The following is a 14,112-nucleotide window of genomic DNA, read 5'->3' as shown; positions in this document are numbered from 1 at the left end:
GGTGGGGGAGGAGGTCGCGGGGAGTGGCCAGGTGGGAGGGGAAGAGGGGTTTGGTGGTGGGGAGGGGTACTGCGACGTGGCAGGACTGGCGGTTGAGCGTGGTCATGGGCGGAGAGGGGGGCCATCTTGGATGGGTCTGGTTCATGGAGGGATTAAGTGAGGCAGAACTGGTGGGGGATTATGGCAGACGGTAGAGGAGAATGGAGGCGTGAGTCTCCGGTAAGAGTCGCGACATGGAACGTCCGGGGGATAAATGGACCGGTCTAGAGGCCCTGGGTTTTTCCACATCTAAAGCGTTTGAGAGCGGAGGTGATTTTTCTCCAGGAGACTCATCTCTGGGTGAAGGATCAGGTTAAGTTGAGGAAAGGATGGGTGGGGGCAAATATTTAAATCGGGGTATGATTCGAAGTCGAGGGGGGTGGCCATTTTGTTCAACAAGAGGATGGGATTTGTGGGGACCAGGGAAGTGCGGGACATGGGGGGGAGGTGGGGGGGGGGGGAAGTGGGGGTGGGGGGGACGCGGTATGTGATTGTGAGTGCGGTGCAGGAGGGGACACCAGTGGTGTTAGTCAACATATATGCACCTAATTAGGTCGATGCGGGGTTTGTAAAGGGGTTACTTGGAGCGATCCCAGACTTGGGTATGCACCAACTGATTATGGGTGGAGGTTTTAACTGTGTAATGGAGTCGAAGGTGGACAGGAAAGAGCCCCAAGTCGATGGGAAGGTCGAGGATGGCGAAGGAGCTGGGGGGGTTGATGGAGCCTATGGGGATGGTGGATCCGTGGAGGTTTAGGACCCCGGGAGAGAGGGAGTACACCTTCTTCTCGCACGTGTATAAGGTGCATTCTAGAATCGATTTCTTTGTGGGGCGTTGCGTGGTGCTGATGGGAGTGGTGGGGACGGAGTATGTGGGAATTGTGATTTCGGACCATTGCGCCACATTGGTTGGAGGTTAGGGCCAGCTCGGGGCAGACACAGAGGCCGGGGTGGATGTTAGATTCGGGTCTCTTGGCGGAGAAGGCATTTTGTGAAAAGGTGAGACTGGCGATTAGGAATTTTGTGGAGCTTAATCAGAACGGGGAGGTGTCGGCGGCCACGTTTTGGGAAGCTTTGAAGGAGATGGTTCAAGGGGAGATTATCTTGTTCAAGGCCCACAGGGATAGAAGGATGAGGGAGGAACATAGGTGGCTGCTGGATGAGATGGTTGAGGCGAATAGGAGATACTCGGGAGTATCCATGAAGGAATTGTTGGTGGAGAGGAAGAGGCTGCAGGGGCAGTTTGACAGGTTTTTTTTAAATAAATGTTTTTATTGTGTTTTTGAACAAAGTATATGTACCGTTATGTACACAGAATAAAAATATATATATAGATATAGAAGAGAAGGAACACCGCACAAACATTTAAAAAAAATAAATAAATTAGAATAAAATAACTGGTAGGGTATTATGGACCAGCTCAACAGCGACAAATTGGCAATATTATTTTGAACACAAAAGTAGGTTTCTGTTTGGGGAGGAGGGGGGGGGGGGGGGGGGGGGGGAACTGGGAGGCACATATACATTTGGGTGGCGGAGAAACAAATTATAGAGGGCAATACGTGAATGAAATGAAATGAAAATGATAATTGCTTATTGTCACAAATAGGCCTTCAATGAAGTTACTGTGAAAGCCCCTAGTCGCCAATGGATCTGGTGTTGGTGTTGTCGCTTGCTTCTCCTGGACGGTTTTTCACTGCCGTTGTCGTCTCGCGCTCACCTCGTTCATCAGCCGTTCGTCCCGTCTTTCGCCCGGATTTTCCTTGTTCGCTGCTCCTGTAGATGCCAAGTTTTTATCGTTTCCCGTGCCCTCCTTCCGGCTGTCATTCCCTTGCCACCACCCCCATCTCTCTGGTTCCCCTCTATAGTTCCCTGTCTCCTCCCTCTTCCCCCCTGCTTTCTTTCACTTAGGTTTAGCTGTCCCCCCCCCCGCCCCCCCTCCCCCCATCTATCCGTCCCTTGTCATAATATACACCAGTATATTATGGTGCAGACACACACACACACTGATGGACATGCAGTGGGACCAATCAGCATACACAACACTGCAGACAATCACCAGTGAGAGCCCACACACTATAAAGACAGGGGACAGGAGAGTTCTCGCTCATTCTAGTAGCAGCCAGCTCGGAGCACAGAGCTCACAGCCTGCAACACAGACATTCACCATGTGCTGAGTGCATCACCTGGTTAGGACTAGGCAAGGGTCAATAGTTAAAGCTGGTATTGCATTTACCCACAGTTCAAGTATGTTAATATAATTAACCTTATAATAAAATAGAGTTGCACTACTTCCGGTGTTGGTGACTTGTTTGTGATCCAGAACACCCAACACATCATGGTACAAGGAGTGGTTGCATATTAGCACCACTGAGACCCACCTGCAATAATCAGCATTCCGGAATCCTGAAGTATGGAGAATATCAACCCGCCACCGCCGCTCCACATCGCCGGCAATCTCGGGGTCAATTGGAAGATTTTTAAACAGCGCTTCCAGCTCTTCCTCGGAGCCACGGACAGGGAGAACACCTCGGACACCAGGAAGATTGCTCTGCTCCTCTCCACGGCCGGGCAACACGCCATCCACATCTTCAGCTCCCTCACATTCGCAGACGACGAGGAAAGACAAAGTACAAGATGGTTCTCCTCAAATTCGATACCCACTTCAGCATAGCGGTCAATGAAAGCTTCGAAAGATACCTGTTCCAGCAGCGCTTGCAGGGTAAGGACGAGCCTTTCCAATCCTTTTTAACACACCTCCGCATCCTTGCGCAGTTCTGTGGCTACGGGCCCACCTCCGACACCATGATACGTGACCAGATCGTATTTGGTGTTCTGTCGGACCCCCTGCGTCAGCAGCTCCTCAAAATTAAGCAACTCACCCTAGCGACTGCCATCGAGACCTGTGTCCTGCATGAAAATGCCACCAGCCGGTTCTCCCACATACAGGCGGCTGAAACGGCGCGGCATGGTCCCCACGAGGCGGAAAGGGTCCAAACAATTGTACACCTCCAAGGCTGCAGCCTGTATGAGGACGGCCATTTTGTGAGCTTTTCGCAGCCTCCCGCGCTTGTACGCGGCAAACGAGGGGACGGTGACGTGGAGGAACGTGATGCGCAGGCACGCACCATGCAGGACCGCACTGACGTCACGACGTGCGGCAACTGTGGCTCCGCCCATTTAAAGCGGCAATGTCCTGTAAAATCGCGACAATGCCTACGATGTGGCATACTTGGCCACTATGCTGCCTGCTGTCGAGCAGCTCAGCCTGCCAATTCGCATCGCTTCAGCCAGCCTTGCAGGAACGTTCGGGCAATTCAACCCACGTTCACCGAGTCCGATTCCGACTTCCCGCTGATCAATGACACCGAGGACCCGAGGGAGCCTTTTCGAGTTGCTGTTATAACAAAGAACAGGCTGTCCCCGAATCAAAACCACCAGCTGCTGTCGGAGCACAGCATTGATCCACACGACGAGTGGTGTGCCACCCCGACAGTCAACCAGAATTCGTCGCCCACCTCAGAGACTTGACTTATGAGTTTTACAATGTTGGACTCTTTGATCTGTTCTGTTATCCTGTTTCATCGTTCCAGTAGTTTGTAGGTAATGTTCATTTCGTTGTTGGTGTGACACCCTATTTCTCGGCGCCAGGCACCTTCCCGTGTAAATAGATTAGCCTCATGTACATAGTCATGTAAATAACACCCACACACATAGTCAGGTACATTCATTACACGATATTTATTGTCACGCAGGCACATATTATTTATATAAAAGGGGGGATTCTAGATACACTGATGGACATGCAATGGGACCAATCAGCATACACAACACCGCAGCCAATCACCAGTGAGAGCGCACGCACTATAAAGACAGCGGACAGGAGAGTTCCCGCTCATTCTAGTAGCAGCCAGCTCGGAGCACAGAGCTCGCAGCCTGCAATACAGACATTCACCATGTGCTGAGTGCATCACCTGGTTAGGACTAGGCAAGGGTCAACAGTTAAAGCTGGTATTGCGTTTTTCCACAGTTCAAGTATGTTAATATAGTTAACCTTATAATAAATAGAGTTGCACCACTTCCAAGTGTTGGTGACCTGTTTGTGATCCAGAACACCCAACACATCATCCCTCTCCCACTTGGCTACTTTCCCCTGACTCTTGGCTACCTGGCTATTCTTCTGCTTGTTCATTGGATACAAACAGGTCTCGGAACAATTGGGTGAATGGCTCCCACGTTCTGTGGAAGCCGTTGTCTGATCCTCGGATGGCGAATTTGATTTTCTCCATTTGGAGAGATTCTGAGAGGTCGGACAGCCAGTCTGCAGCTTTGGGTGGTGCTGCTGACCACCAGCCGAACAGGATTCTACAGCGGGCAATCAGGGAGGCAAAGGCAAGGGCGTCCGCCCTCCTGCCCAGGAATAGATCTGGCTGGTCTGATACCCGAAGACTGCACTTTCGGGCATGACTCCAGCCTCATCCCCACCACTTTGGACATTACCTCGAAGAAGGCTGTTCAGTACCCCGCAAGTCTGGGCAAGACCAGAACATGTGGCATGGTTGGCCGGGTCTCCTTGGTACCGTTCACATCTATCCTCCACCTCCGGGGAAGAACCTACCCATACGAGTTCTTGTTAAATGGGCTCTATGTACCACTTTTAGTTGTGTCAGGCTGAGCCTTGCGCACGTGGAGGTGGAGTTGACCCATATGCAGTGCTTCGCGCCAGAGTCCCCCACCCTATTTCATGATGCACGATCAATGACCACTAAAGCGAGGTTGTAGTCCAACTGAGGCTTCAATAAGCTAGATGTTTCCCCAGTAGCTCAGGTTACAGAATGAAGGCTGCAGGGGCGGCACGGGCTCTTATACCCCGCCTAGCAGGGCAGAGCTACCATACCGCTTGACAATAGGAAGCATACAATTTCTACCAATGGTGTTCCAGCAATACCAGGTACCGTAATACCTCGACTACCACTTTGAATCCCCAGGTCTTCCTCCCAGTTCTTTCTTGTTGCTTCCAGTAGGGTGTCGGCCCTTTCTCCCAGTTGGTCATACATGCGCTACAGATCTCTTTAGCTAGGATGCTTGTGTCCAGTAACTCTTCCAGTAATGTCTGTCATGGCGGTTGTGGGTACGTCCTTGTCTCCTTTCATGGGAAGTTTTTGAGTTGCAGGTACCTTAGCTCGTTCCCCCTGGCTAGCTGGAATTTCTCTGTCAGTCGTCCAGTGTTGCAATCCTGTGGTCCGTGTATAGATCCTGACTGTCAGTGTCCTCCGTCTGTCCCCACCTTTTGAAGGTGGCGTCAGTCAGCGCTGGTGTGAGCTATGGTGTTGCAGATGGGAGCTTTATCCGACATTCTGGTCAGGCCAAATTGCTGCCGTAGTTGGCTCCAAGACTGGAGGGTGGCTATCACTGCTGGGCTGCTGGAATGTTTTTTGGGTGGGGATGGGAGCGCCACCGTGGCGAGGGCCCGCAGGGAGGTCACCATACAGGAGGCCTCATCCGCGTGCACCCATTCGGCGTCTGGCTCCTTGATGCATCCCCTTATTCGCTCAGCCGTCGCCGCCAGTGGTAAAGTTGTAGGTTTGGGAGGGCTACCCCCCCCCACCCCCCCCCCTGGATTTTGTTTTTTGTAGGACCTCTTTGGGATCCTAGCATTCTTACCCCCCCCCCCCCCCCACCCCCCCCCCCCCCCCCCCGCCTCCATATGAACGCCATGATTAGTTTGTCTAGTGCTTTGAAAAAGGCCTTGGGGATGTAGATCGGGAATGATCTAAGTAGGAAGAGGCACCTGGGCAGCACGTTCATTTTGATCGTCTGGACTCTCCCCGCGAGGGAGAGTGGGAGTGTGTTCCATCTTTGCAGGTCCTTTTTTACTTCCTCTGTCAGACTGGTGAGGTTCCATTTGTGGATCCCTTTCCAGTCATGGGCTATTTGGATCCCAGGTAGGCAGAATTTGGTCGGGCTTGTTTAAACGGCAGTCCCGTTAGTGCTGCCCCCCCTCCTTGTGGGTCTCGTTTTTGCTCATGTTGAGTTTGTAGCCCGAGAAGGTGCCAAACTCTTTCAGGAGCGCGATGATTCCGTCCATGCTGCTTTGTGGACCGAAATGCAGAGGAGCAGGTCATCTGCATAGAGTGAGACTCTGGGCTCTCTGCCACCCCTTCGGGTCCCCCTCCAGCTTTTTGCTGTTCTGAGAGCGATTGCTGATGGTTCGATCGCTAGAGCGAACAGCAGTGGGGACAGTGGGCATCCCAGGTGCCCCTGTACAGCTGGAAATATCGGGAGTTGGTATTGTTGGTCCGTAAGCTCGCAAGGGAGCGTTGTATAGGAGCTTTACCCAGGAGGCGAACCCTGTTCCAAGCCCGAACCGCTCCAGTATCTCTATGAGGTATTTCCATTTGACCTGTTGAAGGACTTTTCTGCGTCTAGGGAGATGATCACCTCTGGTATTCCTCTCCCCGGAGGGTGGGGGGGGGGGTCATTATCATGTTCAGCAGGCGCCTGATGTTCGAGGTTAGCTGCCTACCTTTGACAAAGCCCCTCTGGCCCTCTGCGACCACCTCAGCTACGCAGTCTTCTAACCTTTGGCTAGGATTTGGCCAGTATTTTGATGTCTGCGTTCAGCAGTGAGATGGGTCTGTATGACCCACATTCCGTTGGTCTTTGTCTTTCTTAGGTATCAGCGAGATTGAGTCCTGTGCTAGCGTGGGCGGCAGTGTGTCCCTCGCTAGTGAGTCTGTGATATCTCCTGCAGGTGCGGGGCAGGGCAGTTTGATAGGTTGACAATGGGCAAAGCAGAGGGCGAGAGGAGTGCAGTATGGAGAGAAGGTGAGCCGTATGTTGGCCCACCAGTGACGGCAGCAGGTGGCATCCAGGGAAATTGTAAGGATGCGGGCGGAGAATGAGGAGGTGGTGTCGGAGCCGGAGAGGATAAATGAGGTGTTCAGGAGGTACTATGATTTGGATTCTTGGATGAGTTGGAGGATGAGAAGAGGCAGACATTGGTGAGCCGCTGGGGCTGAGGGAGGTGATATATGGGGGATGCAGTCAGGAAGGCCCCAGGGCCCCGAGGCTTTCCGGCGGAGTTTAATAAACTGTTTGCGACAGAGTTGACCCCTCTCCTGTTGCGGATGTTTAGGGAGACAGGTGTCGATTGCACTGATCCTGAAGAAGGGGAAGGACTGTTGGAGTTTGGGCCGTGCAGGCCCATCTTGCAGTTGAGTATGGACGTGAAAGTATTGACGAGGTGTTGGTGGGTAGGATGGAAGGATGTTTGCCAGGGGTGGTCTCTGAGGATCAAACAGGTTTGGTGAAGGTCAGGCCAGCTCTCCAGTAACATCAGGAGGCTGTTTGAATGTAGCTATGACTCTGTCAAGGGGGGGCGGTTGCCGGAGGCTATTGTTTCTATGGATGCGGGAGAAGTCCTTTGACCGGGTAGAGTGAGGTACCTGGGAAATTCTGCAAGTTTGGGCGAAGTTTGTGGCTTGGGTGTGTCTTTTGTATGCATCCCCGGTGGAAAGCGTGCGTATGAATGAGATGATTTCACCGGGCTTTGAGTTACACAGGGGAATGAGGCAGGGGTGCCAGCTGTCACTGTTGTTATTCGCGTTAGCGATTGAATGTTTGGCGATGATCTTCGGGGGGTCTGCTGAGTGGCGAGGGATTGTGAGTGGGGGGGGCAGGGAGCACCGGGTGTCGATGTACACAGACGACCTGTTATTGTTAGTGTCAGACCCGCGGGTGAGTATGGGCAGGATCATGGGGCTGTTTGGGAGAGGTTTGGGGCCTTCTCTGTGTCCAAGCTGAACGTTGGGAAGAACGAGGTGTTTCTAGTGAACACGGCGGGGCAGTGTGTCAATTTAGGGGCATTATTGTTTAAGGTAGCTAGAGAGAGGTTTAGGTATTTGGGGATTCAGATGACACGGGAATCGATTCACAGGTGGAATTTGATAGCATTAGTGGGAGAGGTTAAGGAGGATTTTAAGAGGTGTGACACGTTGCACTTGATGTTGGCAGGGAGGGTGAAGGTGGTGAAGATGAATGTACTGCCACGGTTCCTCGTTATTTTTCAGATCCTCCTGATCTTTCTCCCGAAGGTCTTCGTCCGGAATGGATCAGGCTGGGTGAAGAGTCCTGCAGGGGATCCAGTCTGTAGGCCCTGGTGATGACCCCATTGCCGTTGGCTCTGGGGAAATATATGGGGAGCCTGGTGGTGAAATTGACGGTCAGGGTGTGGAACCAGTTGAGGAGGTGTTTTCAGTTGGAAAGAATGTTGGTGCTGACGCCATTGTGTGGGAACCACAGGTTCAAGTCGTGGGACATGGATGGGATGCATGGAAAGTGGAGGGAGGTGGAGCTGGAACAGTTTCGCATTTTCGCAGAGGGGAAGTTCGTGGGACTGGACGAGCTGCGGAAGAGGTTTGAGCTGCCATGGGGCAGTGAGTTTACACATATGCAGGTGCGGGCCTTTGTGCAAAAGGGGTGGAGTGCATTCCCCAAGCTACCAGAGTATATGTTGGAGCAACTACTACTTCCTGATAACTTAAGGGAGGGCAGCATTGGAGATATATACAGATGGATTGGGGAGCAGGGCGGGGTGCAGGTGGTGAGAATCAAGAGTAAGTGGGAAGAGGAGTTGGGGAGGGGAATAGGTTGGGGACTACGCAGTGAGGTGATGCGGTGGGTGAACTCAACCTCCTCCTGCGCGATGATGAGCTTGATTCAGTTCAAGGTCGTCCACAGGGTGTACGTTGTCGTGTTGGGTGTTCCGATACACAAACGAACCAACACGGTTGTAGATGGTACAACTCTGTTTTATTATTCTGTACAATAATAACTATTAACTTCTGGCTGTGGTTCGTACTTCACCAGCTAACCTGTGGACCCAGTCCTAGCACTATCTTGGTGAGGCACTCAGCACATGGTGTATGTCTGAGTGGCACGCTGTGATCTCTGTGCTCTGAGCTATCTCCTGGTAGAATGAGCGGGTACTGTGGTGTTCCCTGATTTATAGTGCGTGTGCTCTCACTGGTGATTGGCTGTGATGTTGTGTGTGAAGACCCACTCATCCTCGCCCGAGTCACGTATGTCATGATATCCATATGAACATATCATGGTGCAATCACACACACATACTGATGGACAGAATGTTTCCACTTGCAGCTGAAGACCAAAATAAGGGAGCCCAAAGTTGGTTTTGGCAACAGACAGGTTTGCATGCGTGCTGTGGTGTTGAGCTGTGAGTAGTGAAGATCGGGCCTCCAACTTTCTCCTCACCAAAGCGGGATTCTCGCTTACTCTTATCACCTGCCATTGGTGTGTGTTGGAAGGATTTGCAGATTGATATTCAAGTTTGGCCGCGCAGTGAATGCACCTTCCTCAGCCATCAAGTAGCCATCAAGTTCTGGGGTGGGATTGAACCCAAAGCTTCTGGCTCAGAGTCAGAGTGCTACCCACTGTGCCACCTGACCGCCACAAATATTTGATACAAGTCACTGGTAAATCCATTGGGGAATTCAGGAGACATTTCTAAGCCCAGAGAATGGTTAAACTATGGATGTGGAAGTCTCCGCTGTGATATTATATAGAATGTCTAGAATATAAAGGGTTAATGTAATATCATAATTGACCACTAGATGGAGCTAGATGAAGAACTACATAAAGCACTGACTCTCAGGTTTCTGGTAGAGGACTGCAGAGAGTGCAGAGGATAGGTCTAGAGAGTACAGTTATAAATAGAGTGCAAAGACTAGTGTTAATAGAGTGTAGATTGTAGATTACTAGATTATTGCTTGCTATAGGAGCAAAAGGTCGAGCTTTAATAAATAGTGGAATAAATGTTAGCTTTGTTATTTAACTTAGCTTCTGTGAACACTACGACATCCACCCTGAAAATAAGAATCACAAAGAACACTATGGGCGGGATTCTCCCCTACCCGGCGGGGCGGGGGGGGGTTCCAGCGTAATGGAATGGCGGGAACCATTCCGGCGTCGGGCCGCCCCAAAGGTGCGGACGTCTCCGCACCTTTAGGGGCCAAGCCCTCACCTTGAGGGGCTAGGCCCGCGCCGGAGTGGTTTCCGCTCCGCCGGCTGGCGGGAAAGGCCTTTGGCGTCACGCCAGCCGGCGCCAAAAGGTCTTCGCCGGGTGACGCATGCGCGGGAACGTCAGCGGCTGCTGATGTCATCCCTGCACATGCGCAGGGGAGGGGTCTCTTCCTCCTCCGCCATAGTGAAGGCCATGGCGAAGGCGAAAGAAAAAGAGTGCCATCACAGCACAGGCCCGCCCGCGAATCGGGGGGCCCTGATCGCGGGCCAGGCCACCTTGGGGCACCCCCCGGAGTCAGATCGCCCCGCGCCACCCCCCCAGGACCCCGGAGCCCACCCGCGCCGCCTTGTCCCGCCGTTCAAAAGGTGGTTTAATCCACGCCGGCGGGAGAGGGTTGACAGCGGCGGGACTTCGGCCCATCGCGGGCTGGAGAATCGCCGGGGGTGGGCCCGCCGACTGGCGCGGCGCGATTCCCGTCCCCCGCCGAATCTCTGGTGGCGGAGAATTCGGGACACGGCGGGGGCGGGATTCACGCCAGCCCCCGGCGATTTTCCGGCCTGGTGGAGGGGCGGAGAATTGCGCCCCATATCCGCCACACGGAGCAGTTGGAACTTTTGCACGGCTGTACTTAAAGGAAAGATAAATGCATGAATGAGGAAGTCGTAAAGGATATGTTGATGTGGTTTGATGACAAGAGGTAGAAGGCAGCTCGTGTGGGGCATAAACATCGACCAGCCAAGTGACTCGTTCCTGTGCTGTGCATTCTCCCTCATGCTAGGAACTGTTCATGTTGGGTCAGGTTATCTTGTATAGTGTCAAAAAGCGGAAGGTAAAGAAACCCCGAGAAACCACCTCCCAGTGCTTCAGTAAATTTATATATTCATGGGTATAGGAGCAGGCCAGTTAGCCCTTGGAGCCAACCCCACCATTCAACTAGATTATTGCTGATTTCTTAACCAGATTTCCAACGCCTACATCTTAAAATATTTGGTTATTACAGATAACTCAGGAACAATCGAATTCTCAACTGAAATATACAGCAAGCTCTCGCTGGACTGACATTCACACTGATGCTGTTTGTGAGAAGCACGTGTATACTTCTAGCACTAGGCAAGTGTTCAGAAACACTAAGTGCATTGTCAAAAGAAAAACAGGACTGATAGCATTTGTGCATATGTTCATGGCACTAGCGGTCCCTTTCTATCAGAGGAGTCCGTGAATGGATTGTGGGAGAGAGGAGTGAAGAGTTAGGAAAGAGATAAAGAAACAGGAGGAAATCTTCTGTAAAAAAAAAAGGTTTTCTCACATCACTTCATCAGCAGAACAATTTTGGTGGCAAGCAAGGGGCTGTTTAGCACAGGGCTAAATCACTGGCTTTGAAAGCAGACCAAGGCAGGTCAGCAGCACGGTTCAATTCCTGTAACAGCCTCCGGAATGTGGCGACTAGGGGATTTTCACAGTAACTTCATTTGAAGCCTACTTGTGACAATAAGCAATTTTCATTCATTTCATTCAGCATCCAATGATGACCAACTTGAAGGAATGGAACGAGAAGTGTTTCTGTGGATGGGCTAAAAGATATTACAGGCAGTTTGAAATTCAGCAGGAGGCTGGGCCATCCAACACTGTTGGGGTTGAAATTACCCTTTGCAGACAGCCAGATCAAAGGGGCATAACCTTAAAATTTGAACTTGATTATTGTTTACCTCCTGCCTTTGAGCGATTTCAGAAAGCAAGGAGTAATAGGAATCTAGAAATCTCTCCTCAATAAAGCTGTTAATTCGATGTAGATTGAAAAATTCAAAACTGAGATTGACTTATTTTTGCTTGCCAACATTATTAAAAGTAATGAAACCAAGGTGAGTGAAGACAGTTAAGATATAGATCAGCCACGATCTACTTACATGGTTGATCCGGCTTGAGGGGCCGAATGGACTATTTCTGTTCCTGTATTTTCTCCAATGTTCCTGTGCTAGTTAAAGCCCCAGTATCACCTTGGCGTGTTTAATCGCATTGTTCCTATTCAATTCTAAATCTGGAACAATTTCTGTTTATAGTTTCAAGCACATTCCTCATTTAACCTGCTGGAATGCTGAATGTGCAGTATTGTAATTATGCTGTTCTGTCAATTAAATTCTGGGAATCTCAGCCTTTTTCACCTTCTGTTAGTTCTTTACCTCGTGCCTGAGGCTACAGCTCTTAAGACAAGTCATAGCTTGGTCTTTGCCCTATTTCTCTATCATGTTCTCCTCCTGTATCTGCCTCCACTCTTCCATCTTCCATCTGCCATGAACACTTATTCATTTATTCACTTCCCTCACTCTTACCCTTAACCTTCTCTCAAATGAGACCTCATTCTTGGTGATCCCAATCTACACCTTAACTTTCTTTGCCTGCTCTCCTTTGGCTTACCTTCCCTCTTAGCCTGACTTCATTTTAGCCTTAACTTAAACTTGCTATCCCTCCCGAAAGCTATGCCCTTGACCTGGCATCTCTCTTGGTTCTGGTGATTTCCCTTGTTAACAAAGCCATTTCTGACCACTTCATCCTCTCCCTTTCTTCCCACATCTCCTTTCCATTACTGAATCTTATTACATACCCTATGCTGTTACAATCAGACGAGGAAGGGGTCAAATGGCTTTGTTCTTTTCTTTCTTGTTTGACCGCAACAGGTTTTCAATAAAAATATATATTTGTTAATTCTGTGAGTGTTTAACTGTTTATGTCCTGTGACCATAAACAACGTGATCAGATCATATTTTTGCATTTGTAAAACATTAATATAAATGCTCTAATTTTCACACACACATACATTCAATGTTCACTTACAGATACAAATATATTACAGAGTGGGGAGGTTCGGGGGTGGCATAGTGGCACAGTGGTAAGCACTGCTGCCTCACAGTAGCAGGAACCCAGATTCGATTCCAGCCTTGGGCAACTGGCTGTGTGGAGTTTGCACATTCCCCCTGTGTTTGCATGGGTTTCCTCCAGGTGCTCCCATTTCCTCCCACCATTCAAAGATGTGCAGGTTAGGTGGATTAGCCACAATCAATGTGCGGGGGAGGGGGATAGAGCTGGAGAGTGGGCCTTAATAGAATATTTAGAATATTCTTTCGGAGGGTCGAAGAAGACTCAATGGGCTGAATGTCCTCCTTCTGCACTGTAGAGATTCTGTGGATTAAGAAATTTAGAGTCCAGTAAAATTAAAGGGGTATATGGCTCAGGAAGGTTGGTAACTTCTCTGGCGTCTGACTAAATATGGTTGTGCCACTGTTTTTGCCATTGAGATGGTATATAGATGTAGACAGATGCTTCACCTATTCTTCTGGGGGCAGCAATGCTGGGTTGAATATTTAAAAACATCTCTTTTTATGGCACCGGGATCATCAAAATCAGCAGAGAGTTTAAAACCTGCATGTTGGATGGAGAGAGAGGGAGATGAGATGGAACCACTTACAATCTTCTTTCATCAGCCTCTCAGTTCTTTGCCCAGTTCAGCAAAGAAAACAACTGTTCAAATACACAAAGATTTGGCTTGTTCCTCATCAACTGACCCAGTGACACAAATATGGTAATGGCTAGTGTATTCTAGAATCTTGCTAAGTTTGTGGCTGGGAATTCCTCTCTCAGTCAGGGCCCCATTGTCCAAGGCATGTGGTTTGTCTCCACCCAGTTGAGTACCTTGGTAAATGTCTCTTTGCTTCGCTAATGGGATAGGAGGTGGCCCACATTCATCTCTTTCAAGGCAATTGTTCCTGGTGCAGCTCTGCAGGCAGGTTGTCTCGATTTCAAACGTTTTGGAAAGTCGAAGGCACAGTGATATAGATGTGCAGTCATCTTGGACTGTGATCTTAAGGCACTGGAATGTGGCTTCAGTCATTTAAAAAAAAAAAGTATAAGGGGTTTAGAGCCAGTGAATGCAAAAAGTAATTTTTTGATATAAAGTATGGTTTCACAGCAATGCATTCTGGAAAAAGTGATGCCCACTCTGTGACTTTCATAAAGGCTCCATCTTCTCAACTTTG

The sequence above is a fragment of the Scyliorhinus torazame genome, chromosome 9 (assembly GCF_047496885.1).
Source record: "Scyliorhinus torazame isolate Kashiwa2021f chromosome 9, sScyTor2.1, whole genome shotgun sequence".
Classification (NCBI taxonomy): domain Eukaryota; kingdom Metazoa; phylum Chordata; class Chondrichthyes; order Carcharhiniformes; family Scyliorhinidae; genus Scyliorhinus; species Scyliorhinus torazame.
Note: the sequence above shows the minus strand (reverse complement) of the source record.